The sequence below is a fragment of the Loxodonta africana genome, chromosome 10, assembly GCF_030014295.1.
Source record: "Loxodonta africana isolate mLoxAfr1 chromosome 10, mLoxAfr1.hap2, whole genome shotgun sequence".
Lineage (NCBI taxonomy): Eukaryota > Metazoa > Chordata > Mammalia > Proboscidea > Elephantidae > Loxodonta > Loxodonta africana.
In genome coordinates, this window is record NC_087351.1 from 81,707,759 (window position 1) to 81,730,981 (window position 23,223).

At 44.3% G+C, this 23,223-nt stretch overlaps 1 protein-coding gene and 1 long non-coding RNA gene across 4 annotated transcripts in view; one reads left to right on the plus strand and one right to left on the minus strand.

Moving 5' to 3' along the window:
- The window catches only part of SUSD6 (sushi domain containing 6), a 106,542-nt gene that overhangs the window by 19,346 nt on the left and 63,973 nt on the right, over nucleotides 1-23,223 (plus strand). Inside the window, exon 1 of one of the 3 annotated variants that reach the window (XM_010588704.3) lies at nucleotides 4,167-22,602. The exons of the other annotated variants lie outside the window; for them this stretch is intronic. The gene's annotated coding sequence lies outside the window, so the exon portion shown is untranslated. Of the gene's footprint in view, nucleotides 1-4,166; nucleotides 22,603-23,223 lie in introns of those variants that run through there. 3 annotated transcript variants of the gene reach the window in all.
- LOC135232613 (uncharacterized) lies at nucleotides 1,705-7,256 on the minus strand. The gene is made up of 2 exons (XR_010323182.1): nucleotides 5,544-7,256; nucleotides 1,705-4,217 (listed from the first exon to the last, which is right to left on the minus strand). It is a non-coding gene; the product is annotated as an uncharacterized LOC135232613 (long non-coding RNA).

The window sequence follows — 23,223 nt, forward strand, 5'->3', positions numbered from 1 at the left end:
GACTCAGCAGTAATGGATTTGGGCATACCCTGTAGTCCATTTTTTTTCCTTTGGAATATCTCCTTGCTGTAGGTATTGGTTAGCAGCTGTAGCACTTAATTCAACGGCCCTGGGTGGGTTGTAGGTATTGGGCTCACCTCTAATATTAGAGGCACACCCCTTTTCATCACTGTAGCTCCTTAGACAAGCCTGCTCTGACTCCCATCCTGGTTTTCTTTTCTGTATTTATGGCACCCTGAAGGCCTTCAGTTAGTTAGGTAATGCACCAGAGTGCTTCCTGTTGACTTGGCAGTTATCTGTTTTCCTAGGAGGATCTTAAGGACCTTGTGGAAAGTATCCTTTTACACTTTGCCACCTCCTTTTTTTTTTTTGTAAAAGCCTCCGTCTAAAACACAGGTTGTTCAGGACCTTTCCTCACCTTTCTCTGGCATTTACTTGGTTTTTGAATATAGACTTGCTTAAACTAATTCTGGTTTTAAAGGTGATGATTGGAAATTTTGGGGAAAGTAATTATAGAAAAACCTGGCCCTGGATTTATTTCAGGCCTAATCATGAATTTGCAAGAACAGCTTCAGGGTGCCAGGAAAGAGGAATGGCATGTTGCCTTGGAGCTGTCATCTAGGATGTCACCTTTTAGACACCGTATAAATTTTTTATTGTACACAGCCCCTGCCCTATGTAAAGTCATGCCTGGGCCTTATCAGAAATGAACCAGATGGTGTTTCTAGTAAAACTGGCAGATATTCTTGCTGTCAGAATTAATTAAAAACTTTTTACATGTAAATGTGGAGTTGTGGAAATCTTCCTTTTACGGTTTTAGATGCGTATGGAGGGGCTTCCCTTACATTCCAGGGAGCTTTATTTATCCCTTGCGCCTTGCCAAAAGTGACGCTTAACGGTACTTTTTATCAGCAGATGGGCCACTTGGGATGGGGAATTTTAAGCAACCAGTTCCCTCTGTGTAATTTGCCCAGTGTCAAAGAGAAAAATTAATAACAGACATCTTACTTTGATTTTAGGGTTTTTCTTACCCACGAAACCAAATATTAATGTAATAATTTCTGACCAAATCCTGCTGGGGGCTTTACTTAATTTAAATTTCAAAAGATATCAAGGCTGCAAGTAGGGGGAGGGCCAGAGACCACGTATTGACCAGATATCAGTTGATCTGTTTTAGTAAAAGGGGGCACGCAGGGCTCAGTCAATCATGTTAGGATTAGCCACTAGCTGATCTTCTCTTCTCCCTCCTCTTCTCTTTATAAGCCTCCTTGTAATTAGCCTATTTCTAGCCATTTGCTTTTTTTTGGAATCAGAATGGTCTCCCTATGTACATATAGAATAACTGCTTGGAATAAACCTTATGTTTAGTTTTTTTTGAGTTTTGATTATCTTTGACATCAGAACATGCCTGCTGTAGAGGTACCATTGGTGACAAAAGTGTTCATCATTCAGGTCACTTCTTTGGGTTAAGACATTTGGATTTAGCTGGTATGATACCCAGAAACAGTGACTATATCAGAGCAGTCCTAAAGAAAGAAGAAGAAAAATTTCTTCAGGAGTGGGACAAGACAGGAAGATTTGAATGCATGCTCAGCCAGGCACTGTTAGGGCTTTACCTTGGTCAGTTTACCTTCTATTTATAGATCAGAAAACCAGGCTCCGAAAAGTTAAGTACTGTAAATTTACTTTGTTGGAGCTAGAGCCAAAGTAGGGGTGATTGCAAAACCTGTGTTTTTTTTTTTTTCATGGTGGGTAAAATATATGTGGATTAGGAAGTTAGGGAGCAAATCCCTGGAGAGAGGAGGGCAGGCCAGGTTGGAGCCGAAGTGGAGTGGGATGGTTCTGGTGAAGAGTATGGAAAGGAGAGGTTGGTTAACAAGAAATCAAAGTGGATCAGAAAAAGAGGTTAGGGTACCACTTGTGGGGTAGTGGGGTGCTATTGAATGATGGCAGCTCTTCCCTGAGGGAGGTTCCTGGTGGTTTGTTTGGGTCCTGGAGGCCCAGATAGCCTCTGTATTTAGGCAGGTGGCAGTTGGGCCCTGCAGGAAGCCTTTTAATCCTGGTATTTATAGACTGGCCCGCACTCTACTGGAAGGCAGCTTCCATTTCCTTTAGCAAAGGCAGCATTATCTGCTTTGAAACACTGTGTTTATAGATCCCCGTTTGGCCCAACAGGAGGGGCTTGGGTAATGCCCTGTTATATTATCCTGATTCCCTGCTGCCTCAGAGGTTGTGCAGGAACAGTCCTGCCATTTCCCTCTAAGTCACCTCCGGCTGCTCCCCTTCTGCACATGCTCCTTTTCCTCCTGGAATAAGTTGAGTTAGGACTGGGCAAGGTGGCTTCTTGTCTCTGCATTCAAGAACGTCCCAGAGTGATGGATTCTGATTCATCCCGGAGCTCCTCAACATGAGGCTGAGGTTCTTCTGTTTACATCATGGCAACCCTACAGTCAATCCAATTCAACACTGATTGAGCACCTGCTCTTGTGTGTGTGGAGGGGGGAGGATACAGAGATGAATGAGGGCCTTTGACCTCCTTGTGAGGGAGACTGATATGTAAATGACCGTGATGGCTGGGCTGGTTCCTTTTCCTTTAGCAGGAAGTGTCCTTAAGCTTTCAGTGATCTCTAAAATGGAGTAATAATTCCGGTTTTGTAGAGCTTACATGGCTATTGTGAGGATTGAATGTACTTACAATGAATGGTAACTGCTATGAACAGCATTCAGCTCTGGATTCATGCAAAACTCTCAGTATTATATGGTAGGCTGATTTGATAGTAATAGCTAACATGTATTGAATGCTTTTTATGTGCCAGGCACTGTTCTGAGTGCTTTGAATGCATTAGTTTATTTAATCCTCACAGCTATTCTGAAGTAGGTTGCTTATATTATACCCATTTTACAGTTGTGGAGATTGATGCCAGAAGAGGATCAAAAACTTGCCTAGGGTGGCACAGCTGGTAAGCATTGGAACCAGGCAGCTTGAGCTCTTGGCCACACATTGTGTGGCCTCTGTAGGGTAGAGACACTGTGGAAGTCAGGGAATAGAGGAGGTCCCACCGCAAGGGGAGGCCACAGCCAGGAACCCTCCGAGACAGAAAAGGGAAAAAAGGGAAGAGGTCAGGCTGGTGCCCAAGAAAGCATCAGCATTTTTGCACAACTTAATTAAATTATTGAAACTGTTTCCGAGCTTTGAGCCATCCTTCTTGGGTAGTAATACAATTGAAATAGATAATTTAAGCCAAGAGGAAGGACTGAATTGGTGAGCTCACATTGGTACTCTCTGAGGAAAACACAGAAAGTCAAAAGCTTCAAGTAAATGCATCTTTATTCAACATACAAACAACTGGAAAGGCCTAGGGAACATGCTTGGTGTTGGCACTTTTAAAGGGCACACATTGTTTAAAAGGAACTCTTCTCAGCCTTTTCCACTGAAGAAGTTTTTATTAGTAGGATATCTGAATTTGATCATTAACATGCAGTGTATCTGTCTGGGGCAGTTTTTTTTTCCCATAGAAATCAGTGTCTTTTTTGAGGCAAATTCTAGCCAGGTTATTTCAGATGGGAAGGATTGGGGGCAAATATACATGCAGGTCATGGAAAAGGCGGTCCTGTAGTCAGATGCACGTGTGTGTGAGACCTCTCAGTGGTAACGTCTCAGAATTCCCATTTCACTCCACTCCATTCTGTCAATAGCTTTCTTAACATGCGGTGCCTATGACCGAAAGTGATTGTCCCATTAGCAGTGCAGGGGAATTAGCCATCACCATCTAGTGGTCTGTGTTCCCAGACCTTGCAGTGGCTTCAGAAGTATCCTAGAATGCCCCCAAACAGGACTTGTCAAAATGGGCTTGAGAATCATTTGGCCCACCCTGTTGTTAGTTAGGTGTCAGTTTTGATTCATAGCGACCCTGTGTACCACAGAACGAAACACTGCCCAGTCCTGCGCTATCCTCACAATCATTGCTATGTTGGAGCCCATTGTTACAGCTAGTGTGTCAGTCCATCTTGTTGAGGGTCTTTCTGTCTTTTGCTGACCCTCTACCAAGCATGACGTCCTTCTCCAGGGACTGGCCCCTCCTGATTACACGCCCAAAGTACGTGAGATGAAGTTTCGCCATCCTTGCTTCTGAGGAGCATTCTGGCTGTACTTCTTCCAAGATAGATTTGTTTGTTCTTCCGGCAGTCCGTGGTATATTCGGTATTCTTTGCCAACACTGTAACTCAAAGGCGTCAAGTAGATTCCGACTCATACCAAAACCAACCAAAACCATTGCCGTCAAGTCTATTCCGACTCATAGCGACCCTATAAAATCAGTTCCCTTGTTTCCCTTGTGGGCGGGGCGCTGGTATCTGCATCTTAAGTTTCCTTCTGCTGCGGTTCTGAAGTGACCTTGGGAAACCAGGTCCCATCCCCATCTCAAGAAGGTGTATCCATGCAAGCAACCGTGTGAATGAACAGTCTTCAAAGCCTCTTATTTTCTTTTTATAATGGATAGAAATTTTGTGTCCTATTCCATAATACAGAGCCCTGGTGGTGCAGTGGTTAAGAGCTCAGCTTTTAACCAAAAAGATTGGCAGTTTGAATCCACTAGCTGCTCCTTGGAAACCTTCTGGGGCAGTTCTACTCTGTCCTCTAGGGTCGCTATGAGTCAGAATCAACTCGATGGCAACAGGCTTGGCTTTTTTGGTTTATTCCATAATACATCCAGGATAATTTTAATATTAAAATTAATTACATTATATAATATGGAGTAAATTTGAACCTCTAGTAAGAGTATAGGCTTTCAGGTCAGACTCCTTAGTTTGAAACCTTGGCCCATCACTTATTTGTGTGACCATGGCTAGGTTATTTAGCCTCTCTGTGCCTCAGTTTCCTCGTCTAAAAATGAAGATAGTAATAGTATCTACTTTTTAAGGTTGTTGTGAAGATTAGATGGGATATTAAATGTAAAATGCTTAGTCCCATGCACAGTGACTGAGCACTCAGATGCCAGTTAGTAATAAAGATTTATCATTATTTTTATTATCCTGAAGACTAATGTTAACAGGAGTATGACCACCATCCCTCAGCATGATAAAATGTCCCCCTCTTTACTGACACATTGTTTAAGACTGTTTGCCATCTATGGGATGCCTAACACGAAGCACTGGGAAGATGTTTGAGGATGGACAGATATTCTCAGGATTTAGGTCACATCTGTAGTTTTAATCCTCTGAGGCCCTTGTGTGGCTGTTCTTGAGTAGCCAGAGTCTATCCCAGGTGAGAGGGAAGTACTTGTTTAGAAAATGCCCACCAGGTTGTGAAAACCAGCGACTGTTTGTTCTTCCTTCAATCTTTTTTCTTTTTTTTCCTTCCTGTTCTTATTTCGTGGTTAGGAAAAAGGGCTAAATTGCACTTTTCCTTTGTAAAGATGTACATCTCAAATTCGTTCCCCCCATTAACTTACTCATTTAAAAAAAAAATTCAGAAACCACAAATTATACTTGTTTCTTACAGATTAGGAAATATAGGTTAATAGCAATATAAGGGGGAAAATCACCTGTAATTTCCCTTTCAGAAATCACACTTTTCACCATGCTGTAGTTGTGCTGCTTATATCTCTAGTCTGGAATGGCGAAGGGATGACAGTGTCCAGCAGGCTGTTGGGGTTCCAAGGGAGGAGCTGTTACCAAGCACAGTAGGTCCGCTGCTTGTACTCTTGTTAAGAATAAGAGTCAAGTGGATTTAAAGCAGGCACAGTTTAATTATACGAGTAGCAGACAGGGAGATCACTCTCAAACCACAGTTTCCCAGAACAGAGGGCTGGGAGAAGTTTTATACTATGCAGTAACAGGGAAATTATACATATTCATTACACTTCTGAGAAATAGCATGCATATTTTTAAAAAAAGGGGCTGGGCCGAGACTTAGGAAGGAAGTGGGTGTGGACTTTTCCTTTAGGACTTTTCATTTCTGAATTAGGTTCCGCTTTTTTTTGAGGGGGGGCGGTTAGTTTCCTGACACAAGTTTCTTGGTTCCTAGGCAGGACTCATTATGGGATGGGGACATCCAGTGGTCAAATCGTTTTTTTGTGCCTGTATGGGATTCTGGTTTTAGTTGGTTTGTCTGAAAAACAATCCTAAGAGGAAGTGTTAAGGGAAGTCTGGTTGCTTATCGTTTAAAATTTAGCCTCAGATTGAGATGCTGGTTTCCTTATGTCTGGCCTACACCATGTCATGTTTGCTTTGGAGTGTTTTTTTACAGCCTTTGTTCACAGGAGGGTTAATTTTACCTCAGGACCCCACACCTGTCTCAGTCTCATTTCTGGGAACCAGGCTGGCCCTTCTGCGGCTCATAGCCATACACCAGATGGCCCTACTTTGGGGCAAGCACTTGGCAACACCCCTGTCCCCATGCAGAGTCATCATGGAACACAGACTACTCGTTTCCTGTGACCCTGCCTACCCAGAAGCAGAGTTTGGTCCCATTAATGTTGATTCTGCATTCCTGGCTTTGTGCTCACTTTTTACATAGCCAGGTGGTGAGGAGCCTTGGGCTCTCTTCTCTGTAGGAACTGGTACTGGCTCTCAGGGTTGATACTTTCTGGTCTTATCCCTCCCCCCTCACCAAATGCAGTTGGGAAGGCTCCACCTAGAAGGGGAAGACTCATTGTGCAAGGAGAACACTGCCTCAGTCCTTTAAAATGTAATGCTTCCTTCTCCTTTTCTCCTCTTTCCAGAATAAGATCTGCCAGTCAAACTTTAGTGCAGGACTGTTCAGATTTATTTAACACATTGTGATGGACAAACGAATTGTCAACTCCACCTTATCTTCGTATCGATCGCCCCACCCCCTTGTAAATTACAGGAAATCACAGCTAGCATAAAAAACTGCGGGCAGATAGGAAGGGTGCAATGTAAAACCCTCATTCCCAGAAACAGGCAGAATGGCTGAGCTGACTGACCTTAGTATTTGGTGTTCACTGAGCCAAAGCATCGCCTAAGATAATGGCGCCATCTGGGAATTGAAAACCCAGCCTTCCTCCTTTCTGACTTCTGTGTTGTCAAAGAGTTCTCTCTTCTGGGCTCCTCCCATTAAGTCAGTAACCAGCCCTTGCCAAGTCATTCTTTTCCAGGTTCCTACACCACCACCCTGGCCAGACCTCATCATCTCTCATTTGGCCTCCCAGGCCGCTTTAGCCTCTCTTGCTAGCTTCATCTCCTGTGAACACTGTACATGTCTCAAGTAAGATTAAGTAAGATTAGGTGAGAGAATAAAGCCCTACGTGAATCAAACGCACTGCCGTCTTCCGACTCATAGCTACCCTATAGGACAGGGTAGAACTGCCCCATAGGGTTTCCAAGAGTGTATAGGAAGTAGTATTACCATCCTTTCCTGTGGTGGGGGTGCTCCTTCAGGGCGAGGACCAAGTGTTCTGGTACCTTTCACATAGCAGGCCTTTAGTAAATCCTTGTTGAATTGAATTAGGTCATGTTTTCTTGTTCGCAAACATTGGTTGACTCCCCGCTACATACTGATCCAAGGCTAAATTTCTCTGCCTATTTTTCATGGCTGTGCAAACTGGGGAGCCCTGGTGTCTCAGTGCTGTTACCCAAAAGGTTGGCAGTGGGAATCCATCAGCCGCTCCTTGGAAACCCTATGGGGTGGGCAGTTCTACTCTGTCCTGTAGGGTTGCTATGAGTCAGAATCAACCCAAAGCAATGGGTTTGGTTTTTGGTTTTTTGGTGTAAACTGGCATAACCTTAAGTATTCAGCTGAATACTTAACAGTTTGTGGAGTAAACAGAATCTCATATATGATAGCCACTTGAGAAACCAGTAAGAATTGTCCCTTGCCCTGAAGGATCTCAAAATGGAATTTATTTTCTGCTCTTTCCTGATCTTTGGCTTCTTTTCTCCTCCTTTCCCTATCCCCTTCATCTATCATGCTCACCTCAGAATTCCTGCCCCAGAAATTCCTTTTCTTTCTCTATACCTATTCAGTCCTCAAGCCTTTCAGGTCAAATCTCCCTTCCTTTGTAAGGCTTTGACTGTCATGGTTCAGATCCATTTTTCCCTTCTCTATTTTTCCCTTATTTTTGTCTATAACTCATAATTAGCTGTTACTCATTCTGCCTTATTTTCTGATTATTCAAGCCTCATTTTATTGCATCCACATAGAATGCTGAAATAGATACTCCTGCGTTATCGTGTGTCTTGATTATTTGCTCTCTGGGTGTGCAGCCTCCCCAACTCTATTGAAAGCTCCTAGTGGCCTGGGGACTGTGCCTTCTGTGCTTTTTGCAAGTCTGTGTAGAGGACTATCAGGAAGTATGCAGGGGTACATGGGGCGGCGAAAGGTGAATGAACCATTGGAGGTGAAAGGAGATCTGACAGTGCTTTGGGAGTGTGGTTCCTCACAGAATCTTTGGTGGCATGGAGCAGATTAGGGCTGGAGGCCAAGAGACTATCCAGGACTCTGGGAATCAAGACCTGAGAGGAAGTGGAAAGGGTAAAAGGGTCAGACTTACCCTTTAAGAGTTCATTCCATTCTAAGTGAAGTTGGTTCTTGAAACTCTGGTTCATGAGGAAAATGTGTTCATCCCAGAAGTTGACCAGGGTTCCTGGGGAATTGTAGTGAGGCCAGGAGCCTCTGTGTGACCCAGGTTCTCTGAATGGCAAATCCCCTCCCATTTCATTTCTCAAATCTACCTAGGACTATGAAACAGGTTGGCAACATCTGTGGGCTGGGACTATCTAAAGCCAGCTACATTCCCTGTGATCCGGTTTCCATCTCTGGGGCACATCTAAACTTCTTGGAATTCTAGGTAGGAAGTGTGATTACAAAGGCAAGCCCATGTCATTGTAACTTGTATGAAAATAAAACCATCTTGAATTTTCCTCTCAAAAACTTCTTTTAGATCTTTTATTTTTGGCTAATGGGTTTCGGGGTGGCAATCCCGCTACTACTATGATGGAGGGGTACAATAATACAGTGGGCAGTTTCCCAATGTCTGGAGCCTTTGAACAATGCTGGGCCAGGCAGCCTGTCCAGATTTATACCTTCTTCTCCTTTCAATTCTCAACTAGTAAATGCTGTGACATCATCTGCCTGAAAAGATATATTGTTGTAGTGTGCCATCAAGTCGATTCCAACTCATGGCAACCCCACACGACAGAGTAGAACTGCCCCGTAGGGTTTCCTAGGCTGTAATCTTTGTGGGAGCAGATCACCAGGTCTTTTCTTCCACAAAACCGCTGGGTGGGTTTGACTTGCTGAACTTTGGTTAACAGCTGAGTTAGCAGCTGAGCGCTTAACCAGTGTACCACCAGGTTCCATCACAAAGGTAATGGCTTGCTTGAATTTGTCTAAACATCTGTAGCAGTTTGGTAATGAAGTTTAGTCCGTTAATGATGGTGATGATGATGATGATAGACACCCAGAGGCAGGTACACTGGTGGAGTTCAAGCTGGTTTTTCCTAAGGCTCCCGGAAAGAAAATTGCTTAACTCACTTGTATGTAAAGGTTTTGTAGAGGAGGAAGCAGCCCTGGAGTGTAGAGAAGTCCTCAGCTCAAAGGTTACACTTTAAAGAAGAACTCTGAATAAAGTTGTGTGTTCTCTGTTTGAAATGGGGTGTGTGGCTTCTTTTGAGAAGGCCTTTTTTACTGTATTATAATGGTTCCTCTGGAACTCATAGCAGCATTCTTTTTCCACCCTCTTGTATTTACAGCTGCTTTTTCCCTAGGGGAGCATTCATCTGTTTTAAGAAGCTGAGAGAAAACAAGAAGTTCTCTCAAACAGTGAGGTTTGGAAGTCAGAACCTCATTTGCCTCCCAGAAGGGCAAGTTCTAAAGGACTGTGGTTTGGGTGGAAGAGAAGGGCGTCTGGTTACACTGTCCACTCCCCACCCCCCCAAGCACTCCTCCACCTAGGGCTTCCTCTGGCAGATGTGAAGGAGTTTAGAACACAGGGCGCCCATACTGGTCCCTTTGTTGAATTAAACCAACATTGCTTTTCAGCCTCTCAATAAGTCAGCTTTTCTGACAGCCACCCTCTTGTCCTGAATATCCATGTCTAGGGTCCTGAAGGCCAGGGTCAGCCTATGGGATTGCACTTGAGTGTGCAGTCAGAGAGGCAGCATCCCAGGGCATTGAGGACAGGAGACATTTCTGACCATTAGGATGTTTTCATCACAGTGATGCTTCAAGTACTGGGGAACTGAGAATCCCCAGACATCAAGGGGAGGCTAGTAAATGGATTTAACCCCAGCACCCCTTAGCCTCTTTTCTGCTCAGTTACAGCCAGTTCCATGGTGTTCACATGCACCTTTGTTTTGTTATGAAAGAAGGTGGAGTTTTCCTTTGGCATTTGGATAACTGTGCTAACGAGCACTTCTTCCAGTATGGACACTCTGATTTGGAGTGGGCGGCAGGCTGAAGGCTGGTGGACCACAACAGAGCAGGTGCTCTTGAAGAAGGAGATTGGGGTGACAATAAGGGCAGCTCGCCCCTTAAATTCCAGTGGTTCAGCCCCCAGCTGATGGTCTAGGACTAGGCCAAGAAGACTGCCTTTGGCTTCCCTGAAATGTCTGCTTCTCACATCTAGGTTAGTGTGACCAGCAGGGGAGGGGGTGGGCTTCCTGGGGAAGAGGATGGGAGAGTCTTAATTAAGCCTGCCCGGTTTGGCAAAGCCTCAGAGTCGCCTGTTTTGTATTAGCTGATGATTTCCCTTAGTCCTGAGAACAGCGCTTCTTCATTTCCAAGGGAGACCCATTTTTGCTAACACAAACACAAAAAACCTACTTTGAGGATTGCTGTGTGTGCCTTTTGTCTTCTTTCCAGAAGAGGCAGGTAGACAGGTGTGCCCTCTTGTTGTCTTATGAACTGCTCCTGCCACGTTGCAGTCCCTGGAGACTGATGCAGCTGGATTTCCTAATCTGGCAGAGGCCTGGCTGTGAGCCATTCCCTGAGTCAGAACGGACAGAGCTCAGTGGAGAGCAGCCCTGGAGCTGGCACCCTGTCCGAGAGGGCTCAGCGGTCAGGTTCGGATTGGAGGATATGGAGGGAACTTTACTTACTGAAGAGTTTAGAGAACTGAGTTCTAGTTCAGCCATTAACAAGCCCTGTGTCCCTGGACTAGTCATGTTCCCCTTTCTAGGCTTCAGTTTCCACCTCTTAAAAAGGCAGTTTAGACTTTATAAGATGATCCCATGACAAATTCCTGAGTTGGCTCTGGTAAAGATGACCAGAAGCAGCACAGACTGGGACAGGACAATTTGCAGTTTCCAGTTCCCTTTTGCCGACAGGCTTTTTTGTATATGCTGTTCCCTCTCCTTGGAATGCCCCTTCTTCCCTTTACCCTGCTCTTTCTGCTCTGCCTGGCCAACGCCTTCCTAAAGTCAGGTCTCAGCTTGCTTGCCTGCATATCAGTGTGAGTGTCCCTCCTGTGCTGCCATATCACCCTGTGTTCTGCACTTACCCCATTGTATTACCCTCAGTTTCCTTGTTCTTCCTGACTCTACTGTGAATTTCATGAGAGCAGAGACTGTGTCTCCTACCACTGCCATATCCCCAGTTGCTGGCACAATGCCTGGAATGTGGAATACACACAGTAAATGTTGCATGATTGAATGACACGTCCTGGGCCAGCTGCTCTATGGGAGCTTTTCTGGCTCTTGCCCCTCCCCATGCCGCCTTCCCCAGTCCAGGGCTCTGTCTTTCTGAGGAGCTTTCCATGCCAGATAACCTTGGATAATGCTGAAAGTTGCTTTTGAGCTGCATCTCATTGTGGGAAAGCATTGGGTGGTGTTGCCATTCCACGCCCGGGACACTCTTGCAAGGTGTTGCTTCCACCAGAAGTTGGCCTTTGCCCTGCTCTCCTCCATCCCCAGCCCTGGATGACAGACAGGCAGATTGCTGTCCTCTGCCAGCTGCTGGGGCAGGGCCATCTGCTGCCTATGACAGCAGGTAGGGTGAGAGGGATAAGCAGCCCATGCAGGAGAGGGAGTTGAGCAGAAACCCAGTCTTCCCTGCACTGACTGCATGGTATTGTCCAGCCCCACCCCATCTCCCTATATTCTGTCCTCTGATCCAGTGCCCTGTTATGCTACACTTCATCGAGGTCTTGTTTTCCAGCTGCCGCCCCCTACCACTCTGCTAGGAGAACCCACGCTGCGTTTTTGTTTCCTCTGTGTGTGCACCCGCTTTGCCCTTTTATCCATGCCCCCAAGAATCTTTATGTAATGTAAGACAGCAGCAAGAAAACAAAACCAAAAAAACCTTTAGAAATGAAACTTTGGGCCACCTGTCGGTCTCTGTTCAGATGCTAATGATGAGCCTCTTCCCATCAGAGTTTGTGCCTTTGGGTTCACCATCCATCCTGGAGAATGTTTGAACTGCGGGGGTGGATCGAATAACCTGGTCTGAAGAGCTCTTCTCATTTTGCCTGTGTGTTTTTAAGGCTTGCCCCTTCCTGGCCTTGTATGGACAGAGGAAAGATGCAAGGAGAAAGTAACCTACCGCCATCACTCTTGTTGGCTCTGGGTTTGGAGGCTCTGAATTGGGGTGTGTGTGTGCACGTACGTGTGCATGTGTGTGCACGTACGTGTGCATGTGTGTGCACGTATGTGTGCATGTGCGTGCGTATGCATGAGGTGTGCCAGGAGGTGGGATTGGGGAGAGTGTGGACAGAGTCTTAAAAGTCACCTTTACCAAGTGAGGAGGTGACTAATCAGGGAAAGGAAGGGCAGTATATCCTAAGCCCTAAACCCTAAACTTTAATGTGCGTATGAATCACCTGTGAAACCTTATTAAAATGCAGATTCTGATTCAACAGGTCTGGGGGTTAAGAAAGGAGCCCTGGTGATGCAGTGGCTAAGCACTCCGCAGCTAACTAACGGAAAGGTTGGTGGTTCAAACCTGCCAGCTGCTCTGGGGGAGAAAGACTTGGCAGTCTGTTTCTGTAAAGATTTACAGCGTTGGAAACCCTGTGCGGTTCTGCCCTGTCCTATAGGGTTGTTATGAGTTGGAATTGACTCTAGGGCAGTGAGTTTGGTTTGGTTTGGTGGGGGGTTGAGATTCAGCATTTCCAACCAGCTCCTAGATGATGCCCGTGCTGCTGCTATGTGGACCATACTTTGAATATCAAGACCCTAGCCTCCTTCAACTTCAGCTTGAGGAAGGCAAGAGGGAGGCTAGTAAAGACCTTCACATTTTAAAGCTGAGAGCCTGGGTGGGCCTATCTGCCAATGTTTATAGAGCTTTTTCCTGGGTGCCTCACCCTCTGGAGCTCCCCTTCGTCCAGCTTGCCTTCCACAGTGTAAGAGCTGCCCTTCACAGTATGTGTGCATACTCACAAGACCGGATTCTACTCCTTTCTCTTTGACTCATTGTAAAGAGATAAGGCCAAACATAGGCATTTAGAATGGAGTTTTAGAGCTGTAAGTACTCTAGATCATCTTTCCCAATGTCTCTATTTTATCCGGGTAGCGTAGTGGTTAAGAGCTACGGCTGCTAACCAAAAGGTTGGCAGTTCGAATCCACCAGGCACTCCTTGGAAACTCTATGGGGCAGTTCTACCCTGACCTATAGGGTCGCTTTGAGTCAGAATCGACTCGATGGCAGTGGGTTTTTGGTCTATTTTACTGAAGAGGAAATGGACCAGAAAAGTTACATGACATGTCTATAATCATTCAGCTAGCAGGAGGTCTGGGTTAAGAAGCCAGACATTGGAGGATCAAAACGTTGCTCTGGGGTGGTGAGACAAAAGGCTTCCCAGTGATGTGAGGGAGTTTTGCACTACATGTACAACTAAAGTAGAATTATTGGCATTGCTGCAGCTCAACATTTATCATTTAGGCCAGAGGTTTTCATTCTCAGCACTATTGACATTTTGGGCCAAATAATTCTTTGTGGTGGGGGTTGTCCCTGCATTGTAAGATGTTTAGTGGAATCCCTGGCTCCTATACGTTATATGTCAGTAGCAACCTTCCCAAGTTGTGACAGCCAAAAATGCCTCCAAATATTGCCAGATATTCTATAGAGGGTAAAACTGCCCCCAGTTGAGATCCTCTGATTCAGCTAACAGGTGTTTTGGGGAGGAGGATCCCTCTTAGGCGTGCACAGTGGGGTTTTTTTTGGAGTGTGTTGGTCTCAGGATTATAAAGGAAGCATAAAGGCGATAGGACCCAAGCCTTCTGGGAGCTTACAGTTTATAGTTTAGTGGGGAAATGAGACCAACATGCCTGGAACAAATTAATTGCCATCTTAATGGCTCCTGCAGGATGCAGAGCCCCGCGCTGGACTCTGAAGATGGGGTGCCAGCTTCGGGTACTTAATGAGGAGGAGATTTGGCTGCCCTGTGCTGGATTGCCTAGCTAAGAATTGATTGACTGTCACTCATTTCCTGAGTTACTCTTACCTGTTTCTGCTTAGAACTTCCAACCGGTTAATTTCACTTCAAACCCCTGCTGAGAATTTGCATTTCCACCCCAGATATACTGAATCGGAACCTGCATTTTAACAGGATTCCCAGGTAATTCTTACATATAATTAATTTTGAGACCCACTGCTTTAGTGGAGCCCTGGTGGCGCAGTGGTTAAGAACTACAGCTGCTAACCAAAAGGTTGGAAGTTCGAATCTACCAGCCACTCCTTGTGGGGCACTTCTGCTGTGTCCGGTAGGATCACTATGAGTCAGAATCAGTTTGGTGGCAGCAGATTTGGTTTTGGCTCTACTAGTGGTTCTCAGAATTGGTCCCTAACCAGCAGCATTAGCATCGGATGCAAACTTGTTAGAAATGAAAACCAGAATGAACTGGTTCAAAGCCCTGCTTCTGCTCAGGGAACATTCTTCCATTCTAAAAAAAAAAAAAAAAAATTACCTGAAGCTGCAGAGGTCAATCAGACACATTAACCAAAGATGTGTACACTTGAAGGGAGGAAGAGCTACTCAGGCCTGACACTGGAGGGCTAGTTCATTCCTTAATAGACTTATTTATTTATTTTTAACTTGATTTTTCTCCTGTTGTGGGACGAATCCTCTGGTAGACCTTTACTATCTCTTTCTCAGTGTGTTAAGCAATACTGACATAAGACTAGAAGTTAGGCTTCAGTCAGTAATGTTCTGAGTACCAACACCCAAACTAAACCCACTGCCATCGAGTCAATACTGACTCATAGTGATCCTAGAGGACAGAGTACAGCTGCCCTCATAGGGTTTCCAAGGCTATACTCTTTATGGAAGCAGGCTGCTGCTTTCTTACATGGAGTGGCTGGTGGGCTCTAATGGTCGACCTTTCAGTTAGCAACCCAGCACTTGACTACTGTGCCACCAGGGTGCCTGTTCTGAGTACCTAGGTATAAAATATGGGTAAATGCCCATTTGCGTGAGCCTAAAAAAGGGTCTTTATCCTTTTTCACTTTTCAGCAGGTATGGTACTTGTAAATATTTTTAGGGCCACTGACCAAGCTCAGCATTAAGCCTGCCTAACAACTATTACTACCCCAGAGTACAAAAAGCATTGATGGGAACATCGTAGTTCTTGACAACTTTTCCTTATCCAGTGTCAGATCCTTTTTTTTTAGTTTAAAGCTTCTCCATTGTTTTCTGGCGTGCATGCTTTCTGACAATAAGTCAGCCTTAATTCCTATTTTTGTTCCTTTGTATGCAGTGTGTCTTTTTTTTCCCCTATGGCTGCTTTTAAGGTTTTCTCTTTATCACTGGTTTTTGGCTTTTTGAGTATGATGTGCCTCGTTTGTGTGTGTGTGTGTGTGTGTGTATGTGTGTTTGGGGGCTTTCCGTGTTTCAGTGAGTTTCTTGGATCTGTGGATTTATTGTTTTTATCAAATTTGAAAAAATCTGGCCATTATTAAAATGTTTTTTCTGTGCCTCCCTATCTTTTTTCCCCCTTGCGACTCCAATTATACATATGTTAAGCTGCTTGATATTGTCCCACAGCTCACTGGTGCTCTGTGTTCATTTTTTTTCCCCCAGCCTCTTTCTCTGTTTATATCATTTTTGGATAGTTTCTATTGCTATATTTTCAAGTTTACTATTTGTTTCTTCTACAGTGTATAATCTGTTATTAGTCCTATCCCATGTATTTTTCATTTCAGATATTTTTATTTTTCTCTCTGAAAATTCAGTTTGGGTTTTCTTTATATCTTCTGTTTCTCTCTTCATCGTGCTCATATCTTCATCTATTCTCTGGAACACCTGGAGTATATTTATGATAGTGGTTTGAACATCCCTGTCCACTAAATCTATCGTTTGTGTCTCTTTTGTTGTTTAATTGTCTCCTAATTATGGGTCATATTTTTCGGCTTCTTTGCAAGCCTGTTAAATTTTTACTGTAAACCAGACATAGGGAATTTTATGTTGCTAGATGCTGGAACTTTTTTGGCTTTGTTCTCAGAAGCAGTTTAATTACTTGCACTCAGTTTGATCCTTTCAAGCCTGGCTTTAAGCTTTGTTAAGGTAGATCTAGAACAATTTTTAGCCTAGGACTAAGACTGTTACACTATTGAGGCAAAACCCTTCTGAAGACTCTGTCTGATGCCCTGTGTTTTAGGAGATTTTTTCACTTTTGCTGGTAGGAATATGAATTATTTCAGGCTCTGTGTGAGCTCTGGGGGTTGTACTGCGTACTTCTTTCCTGTTGTTCTTTACTCAGCCTTGGTAGTTTCCTCACATGCATGCATAGTTTGGTACTCAGCCAAAAACTCAAGGGGATCTCTCTGCAGACTCTGGAACTTTTTCCCTTTGATATTCCCTCCTCTCAGTCACTTTGCCCTGCAAATTCTAGTCACCTCAGCTTCTCAAATTCCCAACTCTCTCTCTTCAACTCAGCAAGATTGCTGAACTCTTTCAGGTTCACCTCCCTATCCTGTGGCTATTAGTATGGTATGAGTTACCATACTAATAGGGCTCACTGCATTTCTTTCCCTTCTCACAAGGATCACTGTCCTGTGCTGACTGTTGTCCAGTGTCTGAAACCATTGTTTCATATATTTCTAGTTGTTTAAGGAAGGAAGGTAAATTTAGTTCCTATTATTCTATCATGGCTAGAGGCAGAAGTCCCTTAGACTATCACCTCAGATCAATTTTTAGTCTTAGATGTCATTTTCCTCCTGTGTTTATTGAAAAATAGATCCATTTAGACAATTTGTATTGAGAATTCAACCAGGTTCATATCATGTCTATTTCTGCAACATTTATTGAACACCTACTATGTTCAAAAGAATAGCATGGCCCAGTATCAGGCTTAGCATAGTATAATCTGAAATTTGTATTTTAATGCTGTACTTTCTAGTAGAAGGGTGGGTGTGTGCATCCAGCTGTTGTCCTGGCATGAATGTGTACACATAGACATTTTGAACCTTCTTCCTGTACCTACTGACCATAGTCCCTTTAAACCCAGGCAACCAGTTGAACTAGCAAGTCACATTTGATCAGCAAACAGCAGGTGCTCAGCTGTCTGCCTATCCTCAAGTTAGGCCCAGACAGCCATGTGTGGGGAGAGGCATTAAACCCCAATGTGCGATTGGCTTCTCCATCTCACCTGGCCTTAACAGAGCTCCAGGACTGAGGATGTACAGGTGTCCATTTTTTTTTTAAATAATTTTTATTGTGCTTTAAGTGAAAGTTTACAAATCAAGTCAGTCTGTCACATACAAGCTTATATACACCTTACTACATACTCCCATTTACTCTCCCCCTAATGAGTCAGCCCGCTCGCTTCTTCCAGTCTCTCCTTTTGTGACCGTTTTGCCAGTTTCTAACCCTCTCTACCCTCCCATCTCCCCTCCAGACAGGAGACGCCAATACAGTCTCAAGTGTCCACCCGATACAAGTAGCTGACTCTTCATCAGCATCTCTCTCCAGCCCATTGTCCAGTCCCTTCCATGTCTGATGAGTAGTCTTCGGGAATGGTTCCTGTCCTGGGCCAACAGAAGGTTTGGGGACCATGACTGCCGGGATTCTTCTAGTCTTAGTCAGACCATTAAGTCTGGTCTTTTTATGAGAATTTGGGGTCTGCATCCCACAGGTGTCCATTCTTAATAATTATTATTCGTTACTCTATGCTGGAATGCTACATTGAACCCTTCAAACCGTGTGTGGATCATTGACTTTTCACAGTCTTATGATGCAGCTATTGTTACCCCAATTTTATATGTGACAAAACAGAGGCTCACAGCAATGAAGTAGCATGCCTAGGCCCTATGAGAAGCGAGAGACAGAGCCAGAATTTGAACTCCCTTTTGTGTGACTCTAATATACATGCACTAGAGCCCCTAATTATCTGTTTCAGTTCCCTTTTCTGGGCTCCAGTTCACCTCCCTGTGTTATTTTTGACACTTGATCTATGTATCTCCCACGTCTTTTCACTTTCTATATTGTAGTTGTTTGTATACATGTTTCATCTCCCCTAGTAGACTGTGAACTCTTTAAAGGCACATACTCCCTACCCCCTCTTTGTACCTCTTATGGAGCCCAGTATATGTAGGTGCCCAATAAATGTGTTAGATGAAGTCAGTGAGTTCCTTAAGAAGGATGAGTGGATTGGCCACTGTGCTATCTTTTAGGACTGCTCTAAGGAGCTGGGAAAGTTGTTTATACAGTTAAAAATGAGGTAGGTGAAGTCAGACTGTGCTGGCCCAGGAAGGCACTTGTCCTTAGTGCTCATAGGAATACAGTGTGTTGTGGGTAAGCTTGTTGCATGCTGTGGGTTTAATGCAGGAAATAGGCAAGACTTTTCAATTGGTGAGAGTAATACTTACTGGTAGATTTCTTAATTGTATAAAGGCTGAGGATGTGTTTGTAACTGTCATGCTTTGCTAAGTTTATCACCCTCTGCCACCGGCCAGCCCCCTGAGAAATGACTTAGTCATAGGATTTTGGAGCCAGGGTTGCTTTTCAAGTCGGGATCATCTAGCCCAACCCCCTTACATTTTCAGTCGCTAATAACAGTAGTGATGATAGATGGTAATGATTTAATAACAACTGCCATTTCTGAGGATTCACTAAGTGCCAGGTACCTATATTAAGTGCTTTATGTACATTTTCCCCATATAATACTTACAAGATTCCTGTGAGGTAGGTAATATTAGGGCCATTTTATAGATAGGGAAACTGAGGCCCAGCAAGGTTTGATAACTTGCCCAAGAGCGAAGAAGCTCATAAGGGTGGGTTTGGAATTTGAACCCAAGCTGCCTGACTCCACTGCACTAGGGTTAAGAGTATGCTGACACAGCTATTGTGCAGGGAAGTGAAGCACCTGCACCTGGCTTGTTCAAGGTCAAGTTTTCCAGTTAGAGGCAGAACAGGAGTAGAATCCAATTCTCCTGATCTTGAACTCAGCACAAATTTTTTGTTTTGACCTAAGGACTCATTCTCTGTGGTCTTTTTTGTCTCATTTCTCGCTCTAGCCCTTCTAATTTCAGTGAAATTGAATGAAGTAGAGGGAAGGGTGGTTTAGGGTTGGGGTTTTTGGTGAGTTTTTAAAGTTTATTTTTAAATAGGCAGCCTTCCCAGACTGACTGGGAATGTAGCAGAAGGCCTGAGAACCAGGAAGTGACACAGACCTGTTTATACCATCCCACTTGGGGACCTTTGGAAAGCAATCCAGGGAGATGGTAAAAAGTAAACATAACTGCATCAGCCAGTTCTCTTGGGTTTGCTATTTCTGACCTGGAGGAGGTGTCGCCTGCACAGATCCTGAGTCCTTTGAAAACCAGAATCTAACTTCTAAACATTCCCTTCATGTGAGAATATATGGACACATAACTTTATTTCTTGTTACCACACAGCAGCATCCAGTGGGTCTTGGCAGAGAAAATTGTCAGTTTTCGTTCCCTTTCTTGCCATCTTTCTGGTGAATTATTCTTCCATTTCTTTATCTTTTTTTTTTTGGTTTGTTTGCAAGTAACACTATGTCTGCAACACTGTCCTGAGGCCCCACTAAATGTGTGTGTGATCTTAAGTTCCAGCTCAAAAGCTTTCTTTTTCACCTCCTCCCCAACCCCCATCAGAAGTCTTTGTTCCTACCTCCTCTGTGTTCCCAGAGCGCTTTTCATTTTCACTGGGCCCTAGTAGCAATCTGACAGTGTTACAGTTAAACACATGTAATTCCTCTCACATAGACTGGAAATTCCTTGAGAATAAGAACTGTGCCCCACTTCAACTCTGTGATCGTCCAAACCTTGCACAGAAGACAGTCAGTAAATATTTGCTGAATTGCAGTGTAGTTACTGGAAACACAGAACCCTAAGAAGTCAGATTTAGCAAATCAGTTTCCTGGACTTTATTTGCCAAGTGGATATTGAAGCCTGCTCCACTCAGCTTTGATGGGAACCAGAGCAGAGGGGTGTGATGACACATAAGATGTATCTCTGGGGTCTAGGAACCAACTATAGCAGCTTCCGCCAAGCATCTGTTTTGCTACCTGGCCAAAACTTTAGAATTTATGTCCCTTTTCCCTCCTGTTTCATATCTGCTGCTACTTTGCCATCTTGTATTTTCTACACAGCTTGTCTTTTTTCTCCTTTTGTCAACTAATATTCGTTGAGCACTTTGGGGACAGAGAGCAGCAGAGTTGGTGGTCCCTGCAGAAATTTTCTACCTGCGGTAAATGCAGCACATACTGGTTAAGTAACTGTGAGTGGCCCTTGGGGAGGGGTACCACCGGTTGTCCCATTTGTGGTCCAGGCAGTGATGCTAGGGGTTCAGAAGTGCCGTAAATGCCTGTGGGCGGAATTGATGAGCAGTCTTCCCAGAAGAGGTGGACTAAGCTTGGCCTGGTATTTGGAAAACAAAGGAGCAGAGAGCCCTTTTCAGTAGGAATGCAGGTGAAGGTACTTTGGGTTCCATATATCTGTAAAGTGGGAGGAATGCCACACCAGTGGTTAAGAGCTCAGCTGCTAACTGAGAGGTTGGCAGTTTGAACCTGCCATTCGCTGCTTGGAAACCCTGTGGGGCAGCTCTGCTCTGTCCTTTTGGTTTGCTATGAGTTGGAATGGACTCCATGGCAACGAGTTTGGTTTTGGTTTTGGTTTTTCATGAGGTAGAGTTATTAGTTGTGTTCCTCCCTCTTCCAGCTTTGTGCTCAGCCTCCCTATTTAAAAAAAAAAAAGAACAAAAAAGCAAACTTGTTGTCAAGTGGATTTCAATTCCTGGCGACCCCATGTGTGAAGAGTAAAACTGCTCCATAGGGTTTTCAAGGTGATTTTTGGAAGCAAATCTCCAGGCCTGTTGTCTGAGGCACCGCTGGGTGGGTCTGAACCACCAGCTTTTCGGCTATTAGTTAAGCAAGCACTTAACCGTTTGTAAGGTAAGGAGTATATATGTGGGAGCTAAACACATGTAAGCTCTCTGCCCTTTCCTGTAACATATTGAAGCTGGAAAATTCTCTGGGTCCCCCGGTCACTAATATAACTTCAGTATAGTCACACATGTAATTAATTTTTTTGGGTGGGCGAGAGAGTGCTATAAAACAAAACAAAAATTTTTTTTTTAAAGGTTGATGGGACAGAGCCGTGGAAATTCACTTGTTTAGTCTGTTGACTCTTCTTTTGTCTAAACTTTGTATTTTGACCCTAGTCTCAGGGGATGTTCCAGGCCAGCTGAAACGGTGCTCTCTGGGGGCCTGTTAGAGCAGGAAGGGACCTTAGCCAACACTAATTTGAGTGCCCACTCCTTTTCAGACATCCTAGGTCCGCACAGCAAACCAGTGAGGTGGGTATTCATTTATCCAGTTTACAAATGGAAGCTGTAAGAGTCACTTGACCTAGACCACCCAACTATTAATTTGAGTCTATCAGAATTTTTCCACAGGTCTAGCCTCCCAGATTAGTTGGACCCTTCGATTTTACTGATGAGGACATGGAGGCATAGGGAAGTGAAGTGACTTGTCCTAGGCCAGCCCATAAGTCATTGGCGAAGCTGGGACTAGAGAACAGGTGATTCCTGCCTTCAGGGTTAGAACTTCATAGCCTAAGCAGCCTTGCTTACATTCTGCCTCCTCTCTGCTTTTTTCTGTGCTGTCTTGAGTCTGTTTTGTTCTCTTCTTCTGCCCTTCTCTCTTACATCTTCTTTCTCTCTGTCCGGGCCCCTATAGCTCTGCAAGGATCCTTGTATGTGCAGAGGTTGGGTTTTTTTTTGTTGTTGTTATTTTTGGAAAGCACTTTAGGAACACTCTGTACAGATAGCCTATACAACTCTGCTGATGGATTGATTAAGTTCTACATGGGAAAGTAGAAGCTCCTGGGTTTGCTGTAATGCAGAAGTAGATAGATGCTACGATAGGTTTTGGTAGGTGTGAGAAGGACTGCTCATGCAGAACAAAGAGGCTAGATTTAACGTTTCTCTCTTCCAGTCAGAGCTTCTTTTGAGGAAACTTCTGAATCCTGCCTATTCTCTAGAAGACATTCAGGATTCCTGAGAACTGAAAGGGCCTTTGGGGATCACCCAGGCCTATCACTTTCCCACCGCCAAGACGAGGAAGAATGATTGATTTGCATGAGACCAGACCATAGCTTAGTGGCGTAGCTGGAATTGCAGTCTTCCTGCTGTTTGGCTCTAGAAGGAAGATGTTGGAGACTTAGAGAACGTTTAGAAATGGGTAGGTAGTCTGTTGGTGTTCCTGCTGTCTCAAGCTTGAGGAGTGTTATGAATTCAATTGTGTTCCCCCCCAAATATGTTGGAATCCTATCTCCCATACTTGTGAACGTAATCCTATTTGGGAATAGCATTTTCTTTGTTATGTTAATGAACTCATAGCAGTGTCACTTTTGAAACATAAAAAGAGCAGATTAGGCACGGAGACAAGGAAGCGCAGATGGGGGAAGATGGGTGCCACACCACATGAAGATCTCCAAGGAACTGAAGCTGGAAAGAAACAAGGACGACCTTCGCCCAGAGCCGCCGGAGAGAAAGCCTTCCCCTAGTGCCAGCGCCCTGAGTTTGGACTTCTAGCCTCATAAGCTGTGAGAAAATAGATTTGTTTGTTTAAGCCACCCACTCGTATTTCTGTTATAGCAGCACCAAGAATCTAAGGCAAGGAGCAAGGAGTAATGTAGGGGGAAAATGTGACACTCAGAGAGTGTGTTGAGCAGCTCTTGGGGAGCAAGACAAGGATGTGTTTCTCCAGGAATATCAACGCAATTAAAAAAAAACCCCTCTAACACCCTATAGTGGCTTAGATGGCATAAGAGCAAAGCTGGGGGGTTATTTTTTGTGATTT